The sequence below is a fragment of the Lissotriton helveticus genome, chromosome 8, assembly GCF_964261635.1.
Source record: "Lissotriton helveticus chromosome 8, aLisHel1.1, whole genome shotgun sequence".
Taxonomy (NCBI): domain Eukaryota; kingdom Metazoa; phylum Chordata; class Amphibia; order Caudata; family Salamandridae; genus Lissotriton; species Lissotriton helveticus.
Window position 1 is genome coordinate 220,296,401 of NC_136069.1, and position 27,277 is coordinate 220,323,677.

General features: G+C 42.7%; 1 long non-coding RNA gene across 9 annotated transcripts in view; it reads left to right on the plus strand.

Annotated features, from left to right (window-relative positions):
• The window catches only part of LOC144771561 (uncharacterized), a 229,427-nt gene that overhangs the window by 85,513 nt on the left and 116,637 nt on the right, over window positions 1–27,277 (plus strand). For 3 of the 9 annotated variants that reach the window (XR_013599344.1, XR_013599350.1, XR_013599345.1), the window contains 3 exons: window positions 14,501–14,608; window positions 14,931–15,008; window positions 15,717–15,783. The exons of 1 other annotated variant lie outside the window; for it this stretch is intronic. This is a non-coding gene — a long non-coding RNA (uncharacterized LOC144771561). Of the gene's footprint in view, window positions 1–13,947; window positions 14,081–14,500; window positions 14,609–14,930; window positions 15,009–15,295; window positions 15,549–15,716; window positions 15,784–27,277 lie in introns of those variants that run through there. 5 more of the 9 variants (XR_013599342.1, XR_013599343.1, XR_013599346.1 and 2 more) reach the window with 5 other exon arrangements.

Here is a 27,277-nt window from a genome sequence, read left to right on the forward strand (position 1 = left end):
ACTCGGAAGGCAAGAGCAACTCATGAGAAACTGTCTGAACTGGCAGACAAGTATATGGTAGATTTGTCCAGAACCAAGGCATTACAGGGGAACCACAGGTTGCATTATTCCGATCAGGACTTAGATGAGAGGAGGACAACTGGATTAAAAACACACATAAGGGAGCTGATCACAGGAATAAGAGCATGGAGAGATCTGGACAAATGGGAAGAGAGGTGGTCCAAAAAGGGAACTGTTAGACGGAGTGCGAATGTGATGTCTCCGGAGGGAAGGCTAATGCAGATGGAGGCATTCCCTTTGCGAGAAATAGCGAATGGAAGTTATGTACACGTGCCCTGGAGCAGGGGAGATTTGGCTGCATTTACAAACTCATTTCCGAAGTTAAGGGAGAATCCTGTAGAGTGGTACAAGCAGGTGGAGAGGTTTGTCAAGATTTCAAAAGTATTGTGGATTGATTTGAACACCTTGTTTGATATTGTGGTCCCAGGAGATTTGTGGCTAGCATGTAAGGTTAGTGTAGAGTGGCCAACTGCAGAACCAGAAAGGGATACTCGCACTAATGGACCGTCAGAAAGTGTAATGGTAAAATATGAACGGGTGATGACATGGCTGAAGGATAAGGTGCCACCACAAGACATAGATTGGGTAAAAATAGACCGAACAAGACAGGAACCCAGTTCATGAGTATTATGAACGATTGCTGAAAACGTTCAAACAATATAGTGGACTAGATGTAATGGATCCCAAGGATATAGGACAGTTTGTATCGAAGTTCGTTTTGGGGTTGAGACCCGATATTTGTTTGATGATTCAGCAACATTTAATTTGTTGGCAAAACAAACCATTGGATGAGATTTTGAGATGCGCAAGGTATTGCAGTGATGAAATAGAGTCCAAAGCAAAGAAACTAAAAGAGAAACTGATGATGGTGCAAATGCAGTCAGCTGGAAAGGGAGGACAGCAGCAACAGGGAACAGGGACAATGGGACAGAAATTAAATAGTCAGAATAGGGACAACGAGGAAAATCTGAGACCTAGAATAGAGTTTGCTACATTGAAAAAAACGACAAAGTGCCACCAGTGTCACCAGGTGGGACATTGGAGACGCGAGTGTCCCTATAACCCTGAAAACGGAGAACTAGAAGTTCTAGAGGAGGAAGTTCAGGAAGTTCCAGCCCAAAGGGTGACAGTGACAAAGAGTAAGGTGGCCAAAGGGGGGACTTCGGCTCCACGAGCTCAGTTCCCGCAGCCACCCAAGATTACGACAGGGGGAAAGGTCTATAGACAAATGCCTTTTTTCACAGGTGAAGAAGAGTGTTACTACGTTGATCCATTGACGGGACGACGTGTAAATAGAGAAGAGGACTGTACCCTCGGGGCAGTACTAGAGGTGGATCAAAGAGGACCGTTTGTTGAGGCTTAAGTGGCAGGGTGTCCTACAACATTCTTGGTGGATACTGGAGCTACTCGATCAACTTTGAGATCGGCAGTGGTTCCAGATCTACCAATGTCGGGGGAAACGATTCAGGTGGTAGGGGTTGCAAATAGAAGGATGAATAGCCCTTTGACGGAACCAGTATCAGTGAAAATAGGAAACTACACCAATGAGCATCAGTTAGTGGTATGTGATTCTAGTCCTGTGTGTCTGTTAGGAAGGGACTTATTGTGCAAACTGAACTGCACAATATACTGCACACCTCAGGGAGTGGAGGTACAGACTACAGACGATGATGCTACCTTTAAAGTTGCAAATTCGAGAACATGCATAGAACTGTATCCTACCCTGACAGTGGAGGAGCTCCCATGGGATTTACGAGATGCAGTGTCATCAGAAGTGTGGGATTTTACTGGAGAAGAGATAGGACTGATCAAAGGAGTAAAACCAGTGAAGATTATGGTAAAGCCAAATGCTGAATATCCAAGAATACCCCAATACAAACTGACCCCGGAGACGATTGCAGGAATAAAACCTGTAATCGACTCTATGATAAAACAGGGAATACTGAAGGAAATCGTGGGAAGTCCATGCAACTCCCCGATTATGGGTTTGCAGAAACCTAGTGGGAAATTCAGAATAATACAAGATCTTCGAAAGATTAATAACATAGTTGTTTCATGTTGTCCAGTGGTACCGAATCCATGAGTGATATTGTTTCAGATACCATTCCAAGCTGAGTGGTTCACAGTGATAGATCTTTGTCAGGCGTTCTTCTCAATCCCATTAGATGAGGAGAGCCAGTACCTTTTTGCTTTTAAGCTGGAAAATCGCGTTTTAACATGGTGTCGTATCCCACAGGGGTATACAGAAAGCCCATCAATTTTCAACCAGCTGTTGAAGAAAAATCTTGAAAGTCTGGTACTGCCGCAGAACTCGGTTCTGGTCCAGTACATAGACGACCTACTTGTTGCGTCAGAAACGGAAGAGGCTTGTAAGATAGATACCATTGCCTTGCTGAACCATTTAGCTGAAAATGGACACAAGGTATCTCCGAACAAATTGCAGTACTGTTTGACAGAAGTACAGTACGTGGGTCACCGGATAGAGAAAGGAAAGCGCAAAGTGTCTCCAGATAGGATAGAGGCGATAATGAAGATGAACGCGCCTACGACCCAGAGAGAAGTCAGGATGTTTCTAGGAATGGTTGGTTATTGCCGACAGTGGATAGCTAACTTTTCACTGAAAGCAAAACCTTTACAAAAACTGACGCACAAGGAGGTGAGTGATCCGGTACCATGGGACAAGGACTGTTTGATGGCGTTTCTACAGCTGAGAGAGGACTTGTGTCGCGCTCCGGCTTTGGGGATGCCTGACTATGAAAAACCATTTTCACTTTTCTGCTGCGAGAGAGAGAGTTGTGCTTTGTCAGTTTTGGTACAGATTCATGGAAATGCCCGTAGACCAGTTGCATACTTTTCGGCTACTTTAGATCCGGTAGCCGCAGCGTTGCCCGGATGTCTCAAATCCGTTGCTGCAACAGGTGTCAGCATTGAGCAGTGTGAAAATATTGTCATGGGACACCAGTTAGTGGTGTATGTACCTCATTCTGTAGAACTGTTAATGACCAGGACCAAGACACAGCACTTGACCAGTAGTAGGCTCACGCGCTACGAGCAAGTTATACTTGCTGCGGAGAACGTGACCCTTAAGAGGTGCTCTGTTTTGAATCCTGCTACATTGATGCCACTTCCTAATGATATAGAAGGCGAGGAATGTGAAGACCACGATTGCCTTGACGTGACTGAACTATGCACGAAGCCAAGACCAGATATTGTGGATGAGCCGTTGATCGACCCTGATGAAATTTTCTTTGTTGATGGCTCATGTTTAAGAGACGATACTGGTCGGTTGAGAGCAGCTTATGCTGTTTGCACCATTACTGGAGTTGTAGAAGCCGCTTGCCTGGAAGGAGTACACTCCGCTCAGGTGGCAGAGATCATTGCATTGACACGTGCTTGTTTAGCAGAAAACAAAATTAGAGTCACCATTTATACGGATAGCCAATATGGTTTCGGTGTAGTTCATGATTTTGGGCAGTTGTGGTCTCAGAGAGGTTACATGACCTCCTCTGGTTCGCCTATTCGAAATGGGGAATTTGTGCGACTGTTGTTAGAAGCATTACAAGGTCCAGCAGCAATTGCAATTGTCAAATGCGTAGCCCACACCAAAAATACAGATTTTGTGTCGCAAGGTGATAGATATGCAGACGAAGTTGCCCGCTACTGTGCGGAGCAAGGATATTCTTTCACGGAGGTTGAAGTGGGTGGGGCTCAGGAAAGGACCGAGTTAAACATGATGCTAGAAACAGTTGATACTTGGGAGGATTTAAAAAACATGCAAGAGAACGCACCTGATTCTGAGAAAAAGGCATGGGAAACAGCAGGTTGCGTGAAAAGTGAAATGGATTTTTGGGTTTCAGCAGATGGAAGGGCAGTGTTACCTGAGGAATTGGTGAGTCCAATGGCACGACAGATACATGGTCCAGTACATTTAGGAAGAGATGCTATGCTGAGGGTATTCAGGCAGACCTGGTATTGTCCTAAATTCAGGATTGCAGCAGAAGCAGTGTGTAAGAGATGTGTTACATGACAGCAATTGAATGTAGGGAAAAGAACACCAGTTACAATGAGTCACATTGGGAGGTCTGGGGGGCCTTTCAAAAGAATGCAATTAGATTTTATTGAGATGCCAAAAAGCAACCGCCTCAGGTATGTTCTGGTGGTTGTATGCATATTTTCCAGATGGGTCGAAGCATACCCTACACGCAGGTGCGATACACTCACAGTAGCAAAGTTGTTGCTTAGAGAGTTGATCCCGCGCTTCGGGGTGCCGACCTCCCTGGAATCAGATCGAGGAACTCATTTCAACAGTGAAGTTGTGAAGATGCTTTGCTCTGCATTGAACATTGATCAGAAGTTGCACTGTAGCTATCGACCAGAGGCTTCAGGTATTGTGGAGCAAATAAATGGCACACTCAAGTCCCGAATAGCCAAAGTATGTTCATCGACGTCCTTAAGCTGGCCTGATGCTCTGCCTTTGGTACTCATGAGTATGCGTAGCACACCAGACAGGAGGACAGGTCTCTCTCCACATGAAGTTTTAATGGGGAGGGCAATGAGACTTCCGTCTGTACCAACTACAGCTTTGTTGAATATTACAGATGACCTGATCCTGGATTACTGCAAGGGTCTGTCTGACGCCATTCATTCTGTGTCTCTTCAGGTGCAGGCTGCTGAAGTTCCATCTTCAAGAGATCTATGTCACGACTTGTGCCCAGGTGACTGGATTCTGCTGAAGAAGCACGTCCGGAAGAACTGCCTAGATGTGCGTTGGAAGGGCCCCTATCAAGTTATCCTGACAACGAACACCGCTGTGAAGTGTGGAGGGCTGCCAAACTGGATTCACGCTTCCCATACTCGAAGAGTTCCAGCACCCCTGGAAGAAACCGCTCCCCTCGCAGATGAAAATCCAGCTGTAGACGGTGAACCACTAGAGGGGATCAGTCAAGCTGTGGGGGTGTCGGAAGAAGTTGGGAGCGCTACAGAACAAGAAGAAGAAGGACAGGACGGCAGTGAAACTGAAGTTGCCACAGAAGGAGAAAGTTGCTGTGAATGCGGCTCAGACACAGATCAAGTCCAGAGTGATCAAGAACCGAGTGTGAGGACGAGATATAGGAGAGCGAGGCGTGGAGAAGCTAGTTGGCCAAGTGAAAGAAGAAAGAGGCCGAGCTTGAAGCCAACTCCAGAGAAAACTTTTGCCCCTATATCTGAAGACTCAGATTTGGACGAAAGTGCACAAGGACAGGAACAGGAAGGTCCGAGAAGATCGAGGAGGGTGCGAGTGCCTTGCAGAAGATACGCTACTCCTGAGTGGACCTACCTCGCTGCAGATGTCCAGTGTACAGAGATCCGGGAGGGTGAGGGAAGTGACCCTGACCAGTACTGACCCCATCATAACAGTGGAAATAGTGTTTCTGATACCGGGAGTGGAGGTCGAAGGGTTGCTGACACTCAATATCCCCTATCCTCCTTATCTGAGCGGAATAAGGGACCTAGTTTTAAACAGAATAGAATTTCCGATTTGTTGTTCAAGGAGGTCAATACTTGAGGAGGTCCTTCTTCGTTTGGAAATATTAGAAGCCGTGATTAGAGTCGCTGGAACACGTATAATTTTGGATTGCTAAAAGGCTGTGTGAAAGACTTTGTAAATAAACAAATTGAGAGATAACCTAGCGCCAAGTGGAAGAAGAAGAAACTAGGGACTTCCATTTAGGGGACGGAGAAGGGTTAGGGTTGTCCGTTGCTATAGAAAACAAAGACTGATCTTGCGGAGAAGATTATCAGCTTCCAGGTGTGGTTCGAAAAGAGACATTGTACAAAGGAAAGAGACATTGTGCTGTGAAAGAAAACCAGAGCTATACTGACTTGAGATCATGGAGGCTGGCAACCCGAACCGCAGGACCAAATGTATAGTAGGCACACTTTTAGTGGGAGTGATTTTTCTTATAGTTTTAGTAGTTACTATATCTTATGTAGTGGGACATGAAAATGAAGGGAAAACATCAAAGGAAGCGAAGATTGCATCGATACAGAAACCTACTACTGCTCGTCTAAAGGGGAACAATACAGAGAAAGACAAAGCTTTACTAGCGGCTGAGACTCGTAGGTTACATGTAGATGAATCACAGGGAAATTTTAAATCAAATGCATATGCTAAATTGCTTTATGAATACATTGATGCTATGGAGGCCAAGAATTGTTATGTTTGCATGAAATTGCCAGCCTCTGTAGACGAAGGTATCAGATATCATCATCTTCCATTGACTTATGGAATCACATGTAGTTTGTTGCTTAGTATATTCTATGAATGTGATGGGTTTGAATACTATTTTTCAAACTTCGATGCTGTTTTACCAGAAGTGCCGAACTACAAGCATTTAAATAAGTGGGATTATTATAAGAGTGAAGACAGATTACAGAAATTTTTCCTTCCTTGGAAAACATTAGATACTTCACACACCCGAAGAAATAATTTGACTTGTAAAGTGTCAGAAATTGAGAAAAAGTTTGTAGGACAAGTGGATGATCGATACCGGAGACAGAAGATTTTAAAAGCTTCAGGTCAATGGAAAACAGATTGGACCGAGGAAGAAAGGGCACACCAAAGAAAGGGTAGCAATGGTCCAATAGCTTTAGAACGAGAAAAAAAGGGGAAACTGTGTATACATAGGGGTGAAACCTATTACGAGAATGTGTTTGTGGGGAAAAGTAAGTTGTGAACATGCTTTCCAATTAGAGTACTACTCAAAAGACTTCTTGAAGGAAATGCAGGTGATCCCAAATGTATATTTTGTGTGTGGAAGAAATGCATACGTGAAACTACCAGATAATTGGTATGGATCATGTTATTTGGCAATTGTCTTCCCCAAAATATACCATGCTAAGGATTTGGAAATTATAGAGGGAGGAACTCAAGCTAGAGGAAGAAGGGATGTAAGCAGTGAGGAAGTAGTTGGAGACGTCTTTGGTGCTATGTTTCCTATTTTAGGGATAGCACTAAATGATGTCAAGATTAGAAGATTGGCAACAGTTGTAGATAGGTTGTCCGCCAGTACTGCTAGATCATTAATGCTGGTGGAGGGAGAGATGCAATCGATAAGGGCAATGGTTCTTCAGAACCGACTTGCTCTAGATGTTCTGTTAGCCAAAGAGGGAGGAGTCTGTAAGGCTTTGAAGGTCCAAGAATGTTGCACTTACATTCCAGACAATTCAAAACCTTTAGAAAAGTACATTCGGAAAATTACTGAAATACATCATGAAATTGAGGATTTGACAAAGGTAACAGTGTGGGAGAAAGGAGGTCAAGGAATGGGTAAAGTTGGAGGTTGGTTTGCCAACTTAGGAAAGAGTTTCATTTGGTACATACTGAAACCTATCATCATAATAGTGATTTGTATAATCACCTTGTGGGGATTGGTGCGGCTGTACCAATGGTATAGATCAAACAGGTTGCAAAGAACCATGAGAGAGCAGGAGAGGAGATTGACTGCGATGCAGGATAATCAGTACAGGAGTATGAAGGCTCTAGAGATGATGAAACGAGGGGGTACTGCAACGACTTCAGTTTGACTCAGTCCATACCTCAGGGATGGTGTTGTGATGGTGATGACTACTAAAAGTCATCAAAGGGGGGATTGAGAGAGCGCAAATCAAGAAAATATAGAAGTGCACCATATTTACAAGCATGTTGTATTAGTTTAGTAAACATTATACAAGAGTGTCGAATTTATAGAGTGAAAATACATAAGAGTGTTTAACTAGAATAGACTGCATATAATAGTGTGAAAAGCTAATGTAGAAGTGTGTAAAGATGTTATAATAATGTTGAAATACCATGTTATGTGGCTGTTGTAGAGGAGAATGTAACGCTGCTAAACGAAGAAATGTGTAGGCCACATGGCAGTTCAAAGAGAACGAAAGGTGATGTTATACTTTCACGTGATGTGGATTTTAATGTTGTTATAATTCAAAGTATTATCGAATATATAACTGAAAATGTGTTTTATAGAAGTGTTTCATATTATCATTGTGTGTAATAAGTTAGAATACTGTTTAAACTAAGAAATTAAATGTTTTACAGAGTGCACAGGCCCGTTTCATGTAACTCTAATAGGCCTGAATAGAGAAGGTCATTTCTTTTGATCTGCATGTGCAAGTTAGAAGAATGTCACGTTAAGCTTAAATTGCAGAAACTGCTCGATGGTTTACGACTTAGAAGATACGGTGGAGGCCGGAATTTGGGGTCCACTGCACAAGTGTCTGTTTGCAGGTGCGAGGAGGTTCCAATCAAGAGAGTGATGAATAGGGTTTTGTTCAGGGCGCCAGGCACAGGCCTGGAGGAGGCTTCAGGAATTTCCTGGGGGGTACCGTCCTGCCGGAGAAGAGTCTGGGAAGCAAGGTCAACGCTAACGATGGGCCCAGAGGAGTATCAGCATGGAAAATACCAGAACCAACACCACGTGAGGGGCGTCTCTAAAGGGCGTTTCTATTGTAAATGTGATTTTATATTAGGGACAGCACCCCTGGGTGGAGTTAGGGCAGATGGTCTGAGGAACCTAAGAGAGCGGATGGGTAGGCAGATAGGGTAACTGCGAGACACCGATTTACAACGAAGACTAAGGGAAGTGAGTGATCTTCTTTGGAAGTCACCACTGCTGACACCTTTTTAGGTTAAGATTTTGCTAAGTAGGAATGTCACTTAGTCTAGTGTAGGGACAGTTTAATCTGGATTTTCTTCCTTTCTGTAAATGACTCATAAGCTACAGCTTGTGTCTATTCTTGCAACTTTGATGATTTTTTAATTGGTTTTGGTAATATTCTTCTGCCGACTAAGAGCATTTAGAAAATGTATGTTTGTATTGATACCCGTATATCTTTTGAACCTTATATTGAGATGTTTGTATCTTCAGTTAAGTTTGGCTTTGTAATAAACTTTTAAACTTATTAAGAGTAAGTGGTTCTTTAGAGTGGTGTAAGTCATTAATTGATTGACCTAGTAGTGGATTGCCTTTTACTCTATGACAGGTACCAACGGTTCAGTCGACCTTAGTTGGGATCTAGATCTATAACAATAGACCAGAAATCCCACGTTAACAGAAGTAGGAGGCTTAAGCTGGAAAATGTATCATTAAATTGAAAAGGAAAATACTTCGCAAATAATCCTAATTACTGCAAGAAAATGTCACAAGAAAATGTATCTTTTAAGGAACGCTATTAAGTGATGCATGCGTTAGACCTCCATTCCATAATGGTACAAAAGGCTCGAACTGTCTGCATTAAGGCTTAAAACACATATCATTATCTTTTAAGGGACGATATAAAGTGCTGTGTGCTTTAGTTCTCCATTCTCTTTTGGTGCACACATGATCGAAAATCTACAATCAATGTTCAGTTCACAATCAATCAAAAAATATTTTAGGAGACCAATTTATTCTACACATTATTCAGATGAGTATTTCTTCAGATCATTTCCAGATCATCAGTGCTGTCCTAATGTAATTTAAGACAGTATAGCAAATCTTCAATGTAGATAACCTCTGTAAAAAATCCAGTCTCTTTCTATATTAGCAAATTTGGGATTTACATAGTAAAGGGACCAGATGAGAAGAACATGGGGCAGAATATAATGAGCAAAACAATATGAAATGACTGTTACTTTGTTTTGCAACGTTATCGCAATGGCATGGGGTAAATCCTGCTACGTCGCTTTTTGCACAGGGAAGGCTACTTTAAGATGAACAGTGTTCCACCTAAAATGAGTCAGATACACACTATGAGTTGGGTCAATCAGTCAGGATAAGTATGGTTCAAGGAACCTATTGGTTGCAACCACTGAATAATTTAAGGCTTTTTGCATCTTATGTGCCCCCGCTAATCTCTCTTTGCTACAATACTCAAGATAAAAAATGTTAACATTCTCTTTTCAAGTCAGTTTGACTGTTTGCAGGTTACTATTTGCTTTCACCTTACCATGGGTCGGATTAGGAAGGCGGAAGGCCTGCTACCACGAGCCGTGCGGTGGTGAGCCCTCCACCATCCAACTGGCAATTTCCCCCGCCACATCACGATGGCGGGGGCAATCATTCCGCAATCGTGGTGGGCGCAAAGACCGCCCGCCGTGCTCCCACCACAGGCAATCATCACAATTGCCTGGCGGAGTGGACAAATGGATGTGAATGGTGGCGGTGCCTAGCAGGCACAGTCCGACTAGTCTCACCCAGCCTTTCCACGGCGGGGAAACCGCCAAGGAACAGTTGGTGGGGATTGGGTTTGGGGGCCCATTGCGGGCCCCCCTTCTTTAGGGGGAGGTGTTGCTGCACTGGGGGGGTACCATTTCCCTACACTGCTTGGCAGGCCCCTGGTCCTTCAAGCAGGCGTAAGGTTTTGACGCAGTGGCATCCTAGAAGGGACGCAGTGAAATCTTTTAGATTCCACTGCGTAACTTTTACAAGGTTTTCTCACATGGGAACGCCCACCCTGCATACAATATACCTGACGCAGGTATATTGTGATGCAGGGCTTTACAACATGACGCATCTCCCTAGATGCGTCATGTTGCAAATTGGCCGCATTGTTTACGCAACCGCTGCGTCACAAAGTGACAGAACGGCGGTGCAAAACTATTGCAAGGGGCTTGTAAATCTGCCCCTTAATCCATAGTAATAATGGATATATAGAAGAGAATGTATTGAAAAAAGGATTGAATTTTTGTCCACTGGCTAAACCTGACTTTGTATCATTACACATAGACTTGTTTAAATTCACACGCAGATTAAAATTTTAATTTTTTTTTGATACAAACAAACAAGTGTCAACTATACCTTTGTATTCTGTGTCTGAAAGTGGTCAATCCATTAGAGACATCCAAAATGTACAAATGTTACTAGAACTTGATGACAGTATTGAACATCCTCCAGGTATACAAGAAGTATTGGATGAGCTAGTTATTGAAAGTAACCTTCAAACTACCAGTGGTCTTAGAAATAAATTAGTGTTTGTTCCTCAGCTTCCCCCGGACAATCTTATTGACTGCTTCTTTAGAACTGTTACAGAAGAGCTATATAAACTTGAAGATAAATTTAAATGGGTATCTCTCACTAAATATGATAACCTTAATCCTCAAGAAAGAACAGCCCTCAAACAACTTTCCAATTATGATGCTACAGTCGTGAAAGAGGCAGACAAAGGGGGAAATATTGTTTTATTGAATAAAATTGACTACCTCGCAGAAATTGAACGTCAACTTAGTGACACTGATTCCTACACCAAAATTGAACACAATCCTACACAGGACATTAATCAGCGATTGGATAGAATGTTAAGGTACTGGCATAGTGCAGGGGTAATATCTGATGTTGAACTCAAATATTTGTTCAATCCTAATCCTCTGGCAGCTTACATATATGTGTTACCTAAGGTCCATAAGAGTACCACGATGCCACCAGGGAGACCGATAATATCGGGTATAGGCAGTGCAATAGAGCATATTTCAGAATACATAGATATTACCCTGCAACCAGTTGTACGTAACCTACCGTCCTTTATAGAAGACACTAAAGATCTTCTTAATAAACTAGAGAATATGACTTGGATGGATGCTCTACTAGTGACATTAGATGTCTGTGCTTTGTATACTAGCATACCAGTGAACAAAGGCATGGAGGCTCTAACTTACTTCTTATCCAAACGTGATGCCACTCTATACCACCACACTGAGATGGTGTTGGAATTGACACGTTTTGCACTTAATAACAATTTTTTCATCCACAATAATACTTGGTATCATCAGCACTCTGGTGTAGCTATGGGGGCGAAATTCTCGCCTTCGTTCGCTAACATATATATGGGAGTCTTTGAGGAATCTCATATATGGAAACATGGTCCTCCCCACTTAACTAACCACATCATATTTTGGTGTCGGTTTATCGATGATATTCTTTTAATCTGGGGAGGAGATGAAATCTCATTAAATCAATTTGTCACCTACATAAACAACAATGTGTATAACCTGAGCTTTACGTCCAACTGTAGTACGAATAGTGTAGACTTTCTGGACATCACCTTATTTGTAAGCAATGGTAAGCTTGAGAGTAAACTATTTAGAAAGATCACCGCATGTAACTCTGTGTTACATGCGAGTAGTGCTCACCCCACTTCACAAAAAACAGCTATTCCTTTTGGAGAAATGACCAGCTACACCGCAACTGCAGTTCGGATAATGATTTCCAACATGAGATAACTAACCTAAAGGAACGTTTTGAGAAAAGAGGCTATGACAAACAGATATTAAAGCAAGCCCATAATCGCATTAACAAAATATCCAGAGCAGAAACCCTCAAACGTAAAAAAAGACAAGCTACCAAAGTAGATAAGATATCTTTTATCACTCAATTTAATTCGCACAGCAATCAGATCTACAGGACCATAAACAAGCATTGGAAGATTCTCAAAATGGATCCTGATTTGTATCCATATCTGACCAATAAACCCAAGATCACTTACAGAAGGGGAAGAACCCTTAGAATCATCTTAAGTCCCTCTATTATTAATAATGATGTTAAACCCAATGCTATTAACAGCTGGTTTCCAAGTAAACCAAAGGGTTTCTTTAAATGTACCCAATGCTGTGTATGCCAATTTGCAGACGATAAAAAGAAGATATTTAAATATAACACCCAGCAAACTCATCATATTAATCAGTTTATAAACTGTAACACTAAGTTTACTGTTTACTGTATCGTATGCAAATGTGGACTGATTTATGTTGGTAGCACCACAAGACCGCTCAAAGAAAGAATTCAGGAACATATACGAGCTATTCGTAATGGTAACAGAAGCTACCCCTTAGCAATCCATTATAACACCTGTCATACTGAATCTGAAATACTAGCAATCAAATTTCATGGTATTGCTGAGGTCAAAGCTAATCCTAGAGGAGGAGATAGAGTGGCTACATTGAGGAAATTGGAATCGCAGTGGCTGATCAAGTTGAGAGCAGTTGACAGGGGATTAAATACTGATCGGGAACTACATGTGTTTCTAAGGTAATGAAATGGATATGTTTTTTTTTTTTTTTTTTAGAGACACTGTAATCCAGCTTCTGTCTCTGTTTTCCATGATTATGTAGTGTATGAGCATGCTTATTGTCTTACCTTATAAATTTAAACACTGTTAGGTATAGACTTCTTTATTATGCATAGCCTTGGTTATATATATATATATATATATATATATATATATATATATATTTGGATTTTAGTACACTGCTATTCAGTATTTAACTAAAGGAGTTATTTACTCTCTGTTTGAGTTACAAAAATTTCTATTCCTTTTATTTCTGCAGTTACAATGGATCCATTTGCCTATTGCCAGATCAAATAATGAATCTTCTCACTTTTTCTTTAAGTATTTCTTCATGCACGATCATTTCCTCTATTCACGATATTCCAAGATTGCCGCGGTGTATATTCTGAATGGGATTCACGTAATTCAATGGTCCGTTATTTATTTCTATGACGGATGTGTACTGCTTCACTGTCTCGATGTCTAATTTCTGACACGTGACTTCTAACGACATGTACGTTTTAGTGCATATAATGCCGCCGGTCTCAATACGCCGCTTGTCTTTGCGGGTGACGGAGTCTTTTTTGCGCGTTGCCGCTCTCTTGACGGGTGAGTCAATTGTCGTGACGTATGCTACAAGATAGGGGTTGTATTGTTGGTGGCACTAATAGCCCCTGCACATTGTGTGGTCGTTACTGACTAACTTTTGTTGCAGTTGTCAAAACTGAGGAAACTGTCGATGTATAGATTTTTCACGTGCCCTTCTAGTATACTTTATTATTTTTCTTGTCCAGATAGCAACTTATCACGGTTGCGAACATGGATCTCTCCTGAAACTTTGGGAGTCTAACTATACTTTTCCTGAAATACTTGAAACACTGGACCTCCATTTTTCTAGAATTGGGGATTAAGAATGACTTAGAAACTTTGACTATATGAGCCTGCAATTTCACTCGTTTAGGTGAGTTGTAATTCTCTAATAAAACTACTGTAGCTAGGGATATTTGGGTATTTTGAGTAACTTCTATGTCCTTTTAGAAATAATTGGTCTAGAATCCACTACTTGATACCTAAGGATATACTCTGTACTATAATGAATAAGTGATGGCCATGTTCAACCTCTCTATTTGCTTAATTTGGACCTGGGACCTTATAGTAGTTTTTTTTCATATACTAGACTGTTTGTCAGAGATTTGTGCCTCAAATATATTTATCGGTTGTAGACTGCGAATTCGAGGGTGGTCTGTTTTGGACATTTATTCCACAATAATGTATCATGCTGGTTTTTAGGTACTCACGACAAGATTTAGATTACATATCGGTGCTTACATTGTTAACGGACACAGTGAAGTTTACATCTCTTCTGTTTTTATTCATACAGTTTCATCTTCTTATCAGTGGTAGATGTTACGATCACCTTCTTATCTTTATTGACCTTCGTGTTAAGCCTAACGCAGCCTTGTGTTCTACCCACTTTATTAATATTTGGGTAAGTTGTGTTTATCAATTACCATAATGTGGAGGATTATATAAAATAAAGTTTCTCTATGGTGTTTATGTCTATAGATTTGTACAGTGAGTGACCAGACTTGACTCATTGGATCAGATCTTTACCACGGGTTACTATCATTAAAAGAGGCGTATTAACACACTCATTAGCCATGATTGGTCACCCAATAAATACACCTCCCCGATAATGTTAATGTGTCCTAGGTTCTATCCATCGTTTAAGATGCTCAGTGTATATATTTCTCCCCTTTCTTCATTTGGACATCTATTATGTACATTTAATCCCTTCTATATTCATCTAGGTGCATTACTGATAGAACACTACGTTGTCTCTTCACTGCTCTGGCGGACTACTTGATTTCTTCTCACCATTGTTTATGGTGGGTGACTCTTTATTACTGCTCTCCTATTGCGTAGGCCTACAGTCCACTTTGTATATAGTAGAATATATAACTTGTCCCTCTCCCATTCACATGTCTCTTCATTAGGACTATTTCTTTATATATTATGCTTATGATATTGATATTAATTTGTATTATTATGCATGTGCTGTATTTCTTTGAGCATATTGTGTCTTTTTGTATGCCTTGTACATAATGTTTTGTATTGTATATAGTGTATGTATAATTTTGGGATTGTAATATATATGTATTTTTAATAATTTCAGCCTTGATGAAATCTCTGTGTGAGACGCAACACGTGTTAGCGATGTTCATGCTGGGAAAATCTGCTTTTATGAAATTTTGAATAAAGAAGAACATAAAACTAATGAATTTTGAAGAAGACTCTCTTTGACCCTACATTAGAAATTTGTTGACCCTTATGTTGATTTAATGTTGTTTCCTTGTGTCAACTCCAAAAGGTTATAGTAGCTAGAGTTGTCACTGTTGCAATACGTAGACAAAAATCTTTAACTTATGGTGTGCTGTAATTAGAATCTCATTCATTTAAATCCATAGTAATAATGGAGCAAAACCAATTTGATCCTGTATGTAAGGGAGCCCTAATTCCACGTGGGAAATAAAAGTTGCGGTATTTTGTGGTACTGTCAATAATCTACAGGCAAAACCATTTTCTATCCACTGCAGGGTTCCAGCATTTCAAAAACCTAAAAGGCCTGCTCCATATAGCCGTCTGATATGCTTTTACCTTTATGTAAGTTCATCATCTCTTTGCTAGGTTTATGCTTTAACTTCTGGACAGAAAAAAATAGCCTCTGTATTTCTAGAAAGTTGTTACTTTTTTAAATGTTGGAGTGCTTTCTAAGAGAGAGATGCACTCAAAATAATTCCTATATAATTAAAAGATTTACTTTCTCCAAAAAGGTGTCCCCCATTGAAAAAGATTTTGTTTTTGTATTTGGGTGGCCGCATGTCATAATAAATGTCCAGCTCTTGTGTGTATTGCAAGGAGTACAATAGCACCTGCAGACCATTTGCGGTGCACAACATTATTACTGCATCATCTGTGTACAACAGAATGGGTAAATATTGGTTCCCCATCATGGGTATATCCTTTCCTGTCTCTATTAGATGTCTGCTAATCCCATTTATATAGAGGCGTAAAAGAAAAGGGCTAAGATACCACCCTGCCTTTTTCCCCGGGAGGATCTAATTTGTTGAGTCTTCTCCCCCCTTGGGCCATAACCAACTGTCACTGTTAGATTGTGATGAAGACATTTTATATCAAAGTCAACAGTTCTGCTTCTATTCCCATTTTTCCAATTATCTTCCATAACTTTTACCCGGTTGACTAGGTCAAAAGTACTTGCTAGGCCTATAAATGCCTTATGTAGAGCTCCCTTTTTGGCAATAACATATTTCCCTGCAATGTAACATTAAAATAAAATATTTAAACTATTAACATAAATGTTTATTAATAACCTAATTATAGTTAATTAAAAATGAATTATGACTTGAATATATTTAATTCACTTCCCACATTGTACCCCTACAAAACACACAACACACTCCTAAAATTGACCGTAACAAATAATTAATTACACAAGTAACATGATTATCAATTTAATAATTAACAAATTAAATATAACTTATTTTCATAGGCGATATTTTGTCAATAAACCATATGGTCCTGGAGCTTCCCCTGGGTCACATTACTTTATAGCCAGTGCTACTTCACTAGGTTCTATGGGGCATAGGATCCTGCATGTTTTAATCCGGCATATGCCCACAAGTTGCTGGAGCAGAAGCTTGTGATGGCTTCTTTTCTGATTGGAAGAACTTCGCACAGTGCGATACCACTGCTCACCTGGGAGGAGACAATCAATTTTTGGGACTTCTGAGTCTTTAAAAAAAGGATGATTTACTACTTCACAGAATCTTGTGCTATTCCTTATTTCGGCTGTATCCAGGAGGTCTTACCAAGCTCTAGCCCTAATTTCGTTTTTCCCTTTGTCCACTATAGCTTTATATAAGCTCCTCGCATTCCTCACGTCACCTAAAGATCAGGGAATTACTTTAAAGGTGTCCTTCAAATGCTTATGAGGCAGCTGTACATGCCTTATTAAACCAGCTATGAGCCTTATGCTCTGTAGTGACTCGACTTAAGGTCATGTTTTCTGAAATAGATCTACATATGTTTTCGAATCCAGCTAATATAGAGGGATTTCCAAGCTTGCACGATAAGCAAGTAATTGACCACATGTTTTCATTTACAATTTTTTGATTGAATGCCACAGGATCAACCTTAGACCATTTATTTGTCAAACCCTTATTTTTCTAATAGTCTATCTTGGCATGCTGTTCCTTTTTCACTGGTCCCATGCCGCGCTTTAAGATGATGGCAAGTGTAGTGTGGGTACTGTTAGAAATGGGTTCTCCAGTTGGCAATTGGTTTGCACCTTTGTCCAAGTAGGGACCCTTCTTCCTAGTCAGGATAAAGGGGATACACTCCTAAAATAACCCCTGCTCACCCCCTTGTTAGCTTGCCATGAGCAGACAGGCTTACCTCAGAGGCAGTGTGCAAAGCATTTGTGCACACATACACTAATACAGTGAAAACACTACAAATGGACACCACACCAGTTTAGAAAAATAAGCAATCTTTATCTAAACCAAACACGACCAAAACAACGAAAATCCACAGCACAGTATTAAAAATATGACTTTTAAAAGGTAGAAACAGTCGTGTTCAAAGCAAATTGTAGATGCAACACTATTCACACAAGCTACCTTGGATGCGTCACTCATACAAATGTAAAGGGTCACAGGGAAGGTGATGCGTCGGTTCCTTACACACAGGGGAGGTGATACATCGGTTCCTTGCTCCGGGGAGGTGATGCGTCAGTTATTTTCTGCTGCGCTGGGGAGGTGATGCGTCAGTTCCTTACCGGAGAGGAGGTGATGCGCCGGTTTCTTACTGCGTCAACCAGCGATGCAACAGACCTGGCGGCTCAATGTGTGACGATTCGGGACGATGCACTGGTTCTTACAGCCACAGAGCATGGCCTGCGACAGAATCGGTGCGGTGTTCTTGGCCTTCGTGGATTGGTGCACTCGATGCGGCGTGCAGAGATTTCTCAAGCCGCAGGTAGGTGCTGCATCGGTTTCTTTGACGATGCGTCGGAAACAGGTGCGGATGCGTCATGCTTCTCTTAGTTGCGTTACTTTTCCAGCTGACAACAGCAGGAACAACCTCAAGAGGCCTTGAACAGCAACAGGCACCTCTTGGCAGGTTAGAAATCAGAAATAAAACAGGAGGCAAACTCTACTTCATGCCCATGGAGATCTTCCTCAAGCAGGGGACACATCACACAGCAGAGTCCTTGTCCTTTCCTTGGCAGAAACAGCCACTGCAGGCCAACCCCAGACAGCACACAGAAAAGGGGCAGTACTTTTCCTTCAGTTTCTCCAGCTCTTCTCCTTGACAAGGGTTCTTTTTGAATCCCAGAAGTAATCTTTGAAGTCGTTTTGATACCTGAGACTTCCAACAGGAGGCAAGCTCTACTTCAAGCCTTTGGAGCAAACTCTAACAGCAGGATGACTAAAGCACAATCCAGTCCTTTCCCTGCCCAAGACAGAAGCATAACGGGTTTGATGCAGACCTTACCTAATTAGGTGCTGCATAAATGTCAAGTGGTTTTCTCTGAAAGTTATCCTCATTTATTATGCATGAGGATTCTTAGTATCACAGCAGGATTACCATCATCTGCATAATAACTCTGTATAAAGGTCATCACGATCATCACACTTTGCCGAGATGCCCACAGTACCATGACACATCTAGGCAGAACGCATGAGGGTACCTTTTGGGGATGTAAGCACCACATCTTCACTTGGCAAACCAGAGGAGAAAGACTTCCATGCTGACACGCTGGCACGAGACACTGAGGCCCCTGCAAGCAGATACTCCAGCATGCAGTGGTGTGACATCCCTTGTGGGGTGTCCAACTCAATACCAAGAATGGGTCCTACGCTCTCCAACATCTGATAATGGGGTTGACTCTTTCCAAGGGGTATTCTTGGCTATACACCTACATAGATGCTAGGTACATTTAGGTACATCTAGTTAGGGTTAGCATCGTAGGAGTACGCATTATTACTATCATGTATCTATATGCTTACATATACCCACTGTTTTAGCACTATGGTAGAATTCTACCTTTTATTTACTCTGTTGGTGCTAGTTATCGTAAATATCTGGTTTTGTCTAATAGTTGTTGCAGCACACGTATTGTACCCAAGAATGATGCTTGTTTAATATTGAAAATGTCCCCACCGTTTATTCTGTGTTTCTCTCTAAGACACAGTGAGCACATGTGACTTAGCGAAAAGTACTGTACAGTTTTCACGATCCCTGAGGGGACAGGGTTGTCCTATTTGATAATTGCTAGAAGCTGTGCAATCCTTGGTAAGGTTGGGGGGCTTATAGTGGCACTGTGAGCTCGCTGGTTTACTGACGAACATATCATTTTGGGGTGTCTGGAATCAGTCTGGACACCAGTCCCTTAGTTTATGTTGTCTAAACATGCAGATCAGGGCGTGGTCTTGGTAGGACGCTTATCCGGAGCTCTCCGCTTCCACCGGACTTTCTACAGCATTGCCGCCAGTGCGAGGGTGCCGATACCAGCGGAAATCCTCCCCTGAGCAGTGCTTCACGGTCAAGAAGGCGAGGCGGGAGCAGCGACCCCCCGGAGCCGGCCCTACCGCTGCAGCGGAGAATCCAGGCTGAGAGGGCTTATAATCAGCGCCCCACAGTGGTCCTTGTGTGCTCTAGGGGTCCTCCGCAATGTAACATCTGTGGAGAGTCCTTTCCAGCAGAGCAGAAGACAAGCCTACCTGGTGCCGCAGTAGTGAGACCAGGGCCGCAACCATCACGCGAGGCCCCGGCGCCATAGGAGACGGAAGACCTCACCCTGAAGGCTCAGCGGGGTAAGAGTCTCGGCACCCAAGGCCCACGCGGTGCCCTATTATCACCGCTCTACCCGCCACACTACCTCACTTGAAGGGCTCATTGGGGAGCCCCCAGATGCCTGCCTGATAGCTCCCTCGACCCAGGTCAGTGCGGCTCCTGGAGGTGGTGCAAGGAAGGGGCGCACAATGAGACGTGCATGACCCGGGATGCTCTAAGTCCCAGCCTGAACACTTATGGGCAGCCAGATGCGAGCGGACCCAGCGGGGGCATCGAGCGGGACCCCTCTCCCATAGACCCAGCTTGGGAGGCTTTCCGGAGTCTCTACTGTCGCTACAAGTATCTCCTACTACAGCGGAGCTCCCCAATTGGCTTAACACATCACCTGATGGTCTTGCTGGGCAGTAAGTGGCATCTCTGGGAAACCAAACGAAGAGCTTCAGAGGGTGCATTAGATTTAAGGCCTGACCCGGGCATATTGTCTTTTGCAGGCATGGATGTTCCCAGTCGGGGATGCAGCAGTGCCCCTCCACTCACCGACCTCGTTCCGGGGATGCCCAGGGCATTAGTTGATGACGCCAGCACTCCTTGTTAGCAATGGGCCTCACAAGGCAGATGAGCACATTACCAGGTGCTCTTGCTGGGAGGCTTAGCACCACCAAGGCACAGTTGAGACGACAAGGCCCCAGAAGTAGGCCTCTGATATCCACCGCACTCCCGTCCAAGTTGTTGACAGGGAAGGGCTCGAGTGGGATGGCGTGCAGCTGAGACACTGCTGCTTGATATTGTCATCAGGCTCTCCTTCACGATCTCCACCTGTGGTGGTGAGCCTCAGCAAGGCCTACCAGTGCTAGGGGTTCTCCCTTCTCTGCACAGAGTCCTCAGACCATAGAATAGAAGTTGGCACAAAAACTGGAATAGAAAATACAGAGTTTATTAAACCTCATGAGGTGGAACTACATGCACACAGCACCCTTCGGTAAGGTGTGAAGTAGCATCCTGAATGGAAGGAGCTTGGTCCTTTTATACCCACACAGGGACTCAAATGAAGGCGGTACAAGTACAAAATGCTGGTTTTAGGTACATATAAGGTCATACAGAAAATGCACAGTCAAAAAATGGGAGGAGCCAACAGTTGCTACTTCTGGTGAACACATCCTGACAGTTACAGACTAACATCAGCTGCATGGACAGCTGCAAGCTCAACTGAGCATGTGCGAAGGTGGAAGATACTAAATATAGTTCGTCTCTAGGCTGATTTCAAGAGCAGTTAACAGAAAGGTAGGACAGAGTACATGGCGGGCACATGGTAGCACATGGCAAACAATATGGCTGACAGAAATACAAAATGGATTCCACAAAACTGACAAGATAGTCTCTAAATATAGGATGGCTTCTGCTAATGCTAACCTAATCACTGCCAAATTACAACAGACGGCCCTTTTAGCATTAGCTGAAGACAGTCGTTCTTCTGGGGTAATCTAGATATGCATCCTGTACATTGATGGTCATAATCTCAATGATCTATTTATTTAGCATTTGTTGATCTTTTATTTCTGCAATATTTTTCTTGGCAGGTGTACAAGCAGTGATAAACATGGAGCAAAGCATAGAACCACATTGTATACAAGTACAGCATGTAAATAATATTGCCAACAGTATACATAAAATAGTCAGTAGTTTCCAGCCCCAAGTAGCAAATAGTGTCCAGAACCAGGTCGAAAAAGTCCATGTACCAGTCTCTGGGTGAATCTCTGCAGCAATCTTATGCAGTTTTGATATTGCGTCGTATACTGAAGGTGAGTGATCTGGTATAAATACGCAGCAACTGCTACCGATGATGCGACATGCACCACCTCGATCAGCCAAAATCACATCAAGCACCATTCTGTTTTGGAGTGCCACAATCCTTGCAATTTGCAGTTCCTCTGTAATGTTCCCAAGTGCCATTGCTGTCTGATTGGTAACAGCTTCCACAACACGAGTGAGTCTCCTTATTTTCCTACTGTTTAATGCAGCATCCACGAAGAACAAACCCAAATTAAAATTGACATATTGTTGCAAAGTGGTATCAGTCTGATCAACCTCATCAGTACTTATTGTTCGTTTATATCTGTTCTTGGAAATATCATTATACAATTTGAAGTCGAGGTGATATGACGCAGGTGCCAAAAACACAGGGGGGCAACAGAAAAGACACATAGCAGATCCCTGACCACCCAACAGGTAGTTGATAGTATCCCTTATTTCCACAAACAAAATAGGTGTTGTGCGAAGATGTGAACCTACTATTATTAGCTCCTTCAATAGTCAGTGTCAAAATACATTCACTCCGTCCCACTGGAATTCTCCCAACACTACTAATACATAAATCTGCTTTAGCTCTTGTCACAGAAATTACAAAAGGTCCGTTGTTCTTAATATTTATCATATTCGTAAAGACATATGGTGTTGAAATATTGTCAGGTTGATACTCTTCCCATTCCCATTTAGTCCCTTTAGCTTGTGGATACCCTTCTTTATCTTGGTAGCATACTTTATTCAGACGAATGTTAATCCCACCTACAGAAGGCTTTCCAGAAGCAAACAAAAGCGCATACCAAGCTTGACATGAACCATTATGGGAAAACGGCAGAGGAATAAAAGGTGTTCCTCCCTTTTTCTGGTGAGCAGGTATCATCCCACACACCCAACAGTTGGTGGTATTCGTGGCATTATGTGTATGATGCAACCTTTGAATAAAAGTGTTGTTTAAGTATAATTGTCGATGCTTCTGCTCATGGTACGGAAGCGTGAAGTAATGATGTTCCACTGGCGCTGTAGTAGTGGCAACAAAAAGCTGTCCAGCAGGAGCCACTTTCTCAACAATCCAGGTGATTATTGCCATAACCACCAGAGCAACAACAAACCCTACAGCACAAATGATTCTTTTGTTATGCATTTTAGCAATAGTGATAATTGATCTTTCTACAAACTCGTTGAAACAATTGTTGGAGCTCTTATCCCTGGGCAGCCGCTGATTTCTTCACCACGGGCCAAGACTGGTGTCACTGCACTACGCAGGACTGATCCCCCCCTTGTCACATCGGCGTTCTGTTTCACTAACCCAGGGAGGTAGGTCAACCAGTCTTTTTCGGCAAAGCAGATTCTTTCCTTGGTCTTAGCTGATATCGGGATTCTCCAGCGATCGTGTGGTCCGGGAAGAATTCCGCAGATTCGTCAGGTGAGATAGCTTGACTTTTCTCCGTCTCCAGAATCTCTCGATGGTCGGTCAACACAGCAGGTTCCACCAAGGCAGGCGACACATGTTTGCAGTGTGTACTATGGACCCAGTTCTTCTTGTTTGTCACTCGAACTGCTGTCCTTGTCGCAAGGAGCACTTGCTCTCGTCCTCGCCACCTCGGCTCCAAGCTGTTCGATCTGTCAATGACCTTGACCATCACGTGGTCGCCAGGACAGAGTTCATGGGCCTCACCTGTAGATCTGTAAGGAAGAGCTTCTCGAACCTGTTGATGAATAGAGATCAAACTGTCGGTTAACTGTGCTAAATTTTCATTCATCAGAACCAATGGAACATCATGTATGGGGTGTGGCTTAGGAGATCCCCAAATGTTCATTGGTCTCCCAAAGACCACTTCATATGGGTAAGGCCAGATCGTGAATGTGGTACCGATCTTATGGACAACAATGCCAAGGGTAGTGCATCTGGCCACTTCAAAGACGTGAAAGCCACTATTTTCCCCAACTTCAATTTTAAAGAAGCGTTGTACCTCTCCACTAATCCTGCTGATTGCGGGTGAAAGTCTGCATGGAATTTCTGCTTGATCCCTAATCCTTTCAGGACATGCTCAACCACTTGCCCAATAAAATGAGGTCCGTTGTCACTTCACAAAAGTTTACAAACACCACATCTAGGGAAAACCTCCTTTAGAAGCACCTTCGCTGTGGTGAGAGCAGTATTATCCTTTGTAGGGTATGCCTCTATCCATTTACTGAAGGCACATACCACCACTAGGACGTATTTCAGATTATTGCAGCGTTCAAGTTGGATGTAATCCATCTGCAAAACTTCAAAAGATGTAGCAAACCCTCCTGTAGGAGTCCGTGTCCCTTTACCAGGATTTTACTGCCAACAGATCAAACAGGACAGTATTACTCTTTTAGATGTGTTGGCAATTTCAGGATGCTCCCAAACTTGCGTAAACAATTTAGTTATTGCTAGAGCTCCAACATGTGCCAGCCCATGTGTCATTTGAACCATGGGTTGTAAATAGGCTGCAGGCAATTTCCATTTATCCATGTCTTTGTTGCGCCAACAACCCTCATCGTCCAATATTCCTTCTTTAGACCATTGCTCAAGTTCTTTCACAGAGGCAGATCTCTGTATATCCAATACTTCCTCTCTAGCATCATGCCAACGCTCAGCTTGTGATTTCACTACATACATGGATGTAGTGCTACGCTGCATCGCAGTCTCACGGGCTACGCGGTCTGCAAGGGCATTGCCTTGTCCCATTTTGTCAATTATTCTCTTGTGCACGCTACACTTCATAATAGCAATTCTCTTTGGGTATGTAAGTGCAGTCAAGAGATTATGCACTAATTCTCCATGCATTATCTGCATCCCGTGGGATGTAAGAAAGCCTCTTTCCTTCCAAAGCAGGCCAAAATCATGGGCCACTCCAAAAGCATAGCGGCTGTCTGTATAGATGTTCACACACAAGTCAGTGCTAAGTTCACATGCTCGTGTCAAAGCTATTAGTTCAGCTGCTTGAGCCGACTTCTGTGGTATGCGAGCTGTTTCCACTACTGTCTAAAGTGTCGTAATTGCATATGCAGCTGAGGTCGTACCATCTGGCAACTTCAAACAGGACCCATCAACCCACAGTACCCCATCTACATCCGGAAGGGGCGTATCTTGCAAATCGATGCGACCCTTTGTCTGTTCCTCAGTAAGGAATTTACAGTCGCGAGGCTCCTTTGACTGAGACTGAGTCGCAGGATATGGCAACAAAGTGGCTGGGTTCAGTGTCGCACATCTCTTCAAGGTAATATGAGGTGCTAACAGTGTCATTCGTATCCTGTCAAATGGGCACTAGTTAAGTGTTGTGTCTTGGTCTGATTCAAGAGGGCATCTACTGCATGGGGTACTAGCACCAACAGTTTGTTTGACAAAACTATCCCTTCACTCTGACGTATAGACACAGCTGTCGCTGCAACTGAACAGATGCACCCAGGCAATGCACAAGCAACAGGATCAAGGACGGCTGAAAAATATGCACAGGGGCTCTGCTTGTCACCGTGTGTCTGCACTATAACTGACAATGCACACCCATCTTTCTCGTGTACATAGAGTGTTAAAGCCTTCATGTAATCTGGTGTGCCAATCACTGGTGCAGAACAATGAGCTTGTCTTAACTGACGAAAAGCATGTTGGCATTCATCTGTCCATGGAAGGGGGATCAGAGTGTTTTTAGTCAAAAGTGCTAGCAGGGGTTTAACAATGTGTGAAAAACCCAATATCCATTGCCTACAAAACGAAGTCAAACCAATGAATGCACGGACATCTTTCTGGGTGGAAGGTATTGGTGTGTCTAAAATTGCTTGTATGCGATATGGTGTCAGTGCACATCCTTCGGTCTACAATATTTCAATTTCTTTCGTGACACTTTATGATGGTGTGTAGCAAGAAAAGAAAGTAGAGACAAAGTACACTCTTCACATAGTTCAGGCGTATCGGCTGCCAACAAGATGTCATCGACATATTGTATGAGAGCCACTCCTTCAGGCAAAATAAAGGAATCAAGTTGTCGTTTAAAGGCTTGACTATAAATACTCGGACTCACAGTGCACCCTTGAGGAACTCTACAAAATCTGTATGATCGATTTATTCAAAGTGAAACCGAACAAATATCGGCTATCAGTATGAATAGGAATCGAGAAGAAAGCATTCTTCAAATCGATCACAGAAAATGTAGTCGCTGTTGGGGGAACCATACCATCGTTATGTCAGAAACCACCAGGTACTGCGGTACTATAATCTTGTTGACTTCCCTCAAATCAATGATGAATCTGTAAATCCTAGTGTCAGTATCTTTTTTCAAAATAGGAAGAATAGGACTATTGCAGACATTGTAAGGAACTTCTTCCACAACCTCCACTTTAATCGAATCATGAACAATGCGTGTAAGTGCTTCTTCTCCTTCTCTAGAAATGTTATACTGAGGCAGTCTTGGCAAAGAAGCACACTCCTTGACACTAATATGTACTTGTGGAATAACCATTTGCCCTACATTGGTGTCTGAAGTAGCCCACAAAGTACTAGGGAGTGAAGCTAATGCAATGTCCTCTTTAACAATGCAGGATCTCTCAATCATTCAATATAACCCGTTCTCCTGGAGAACATTGTATCGTAGCCCTGAAATACTTGAGCATATACTTGAGCATATCAAGACCCACAATATTGTCTGGTGTGTTTGGAGAAAGCAAAAATGGACATGGAGCAGTGAACTTATCAACATGGAATGCGAGTGGTTGTGGCAATGGGCTAAGGGAAGGCGTTCCATCGAACCCTATTGATGTAATGGTTGAGCCAGACAGGGGAGCCCTTGGAACCAATTGTTTAGATAAGGCGCTACGAGTAGCTCCTGTATCAGCCAGAAACTGATCAGTAGAACCCAAAACATGTGTTGTAACATAGGGACCCCTCTGATCTAATGGAACTTCAACTGATTCCTTACCCCATCCTAGGCAATCCTATGCATAAGCAGAATCTTGAAAATTAGACGGCCCATAGTCGGACATTTGATATTGGTTCCTTCTATCAAAAGTGTTAAAGCCATCCTGCCCACGTGTATTAGCATCAAACCGAGCGCGATCATTCGTGCTTCCTCTAGGCCCTGAATATCCTGAACGACTTCTCATTCGTCCCCGACCACGTGGACACTGCTGGGCACGCAGCACTGGACAATCAGAAATCCAATGTCCAAATTTCTAGCAGTACGCACACTGGTCAACAGACAAATTCGAATGAGTATAGGAAGGAAAGGACAAACCATAAGATCCACGTCCACCTCTATCATTACCTCTAGAAGGCGGACCATAAGCCTGAGCCAACATACCCTTTGTTTTCAACTCTTTAGTCTTTTTATCCTCATTACCCTTCGCTTCTAATTCCTGGCGTTCATGATACTGAGCCATAGTCAAAAGAGAAACCGGAGAAGAAGTAGTCCATGAACTCTCACTGGCCTTTAGGTGACTAGCTATTCCTGGCAAAAGG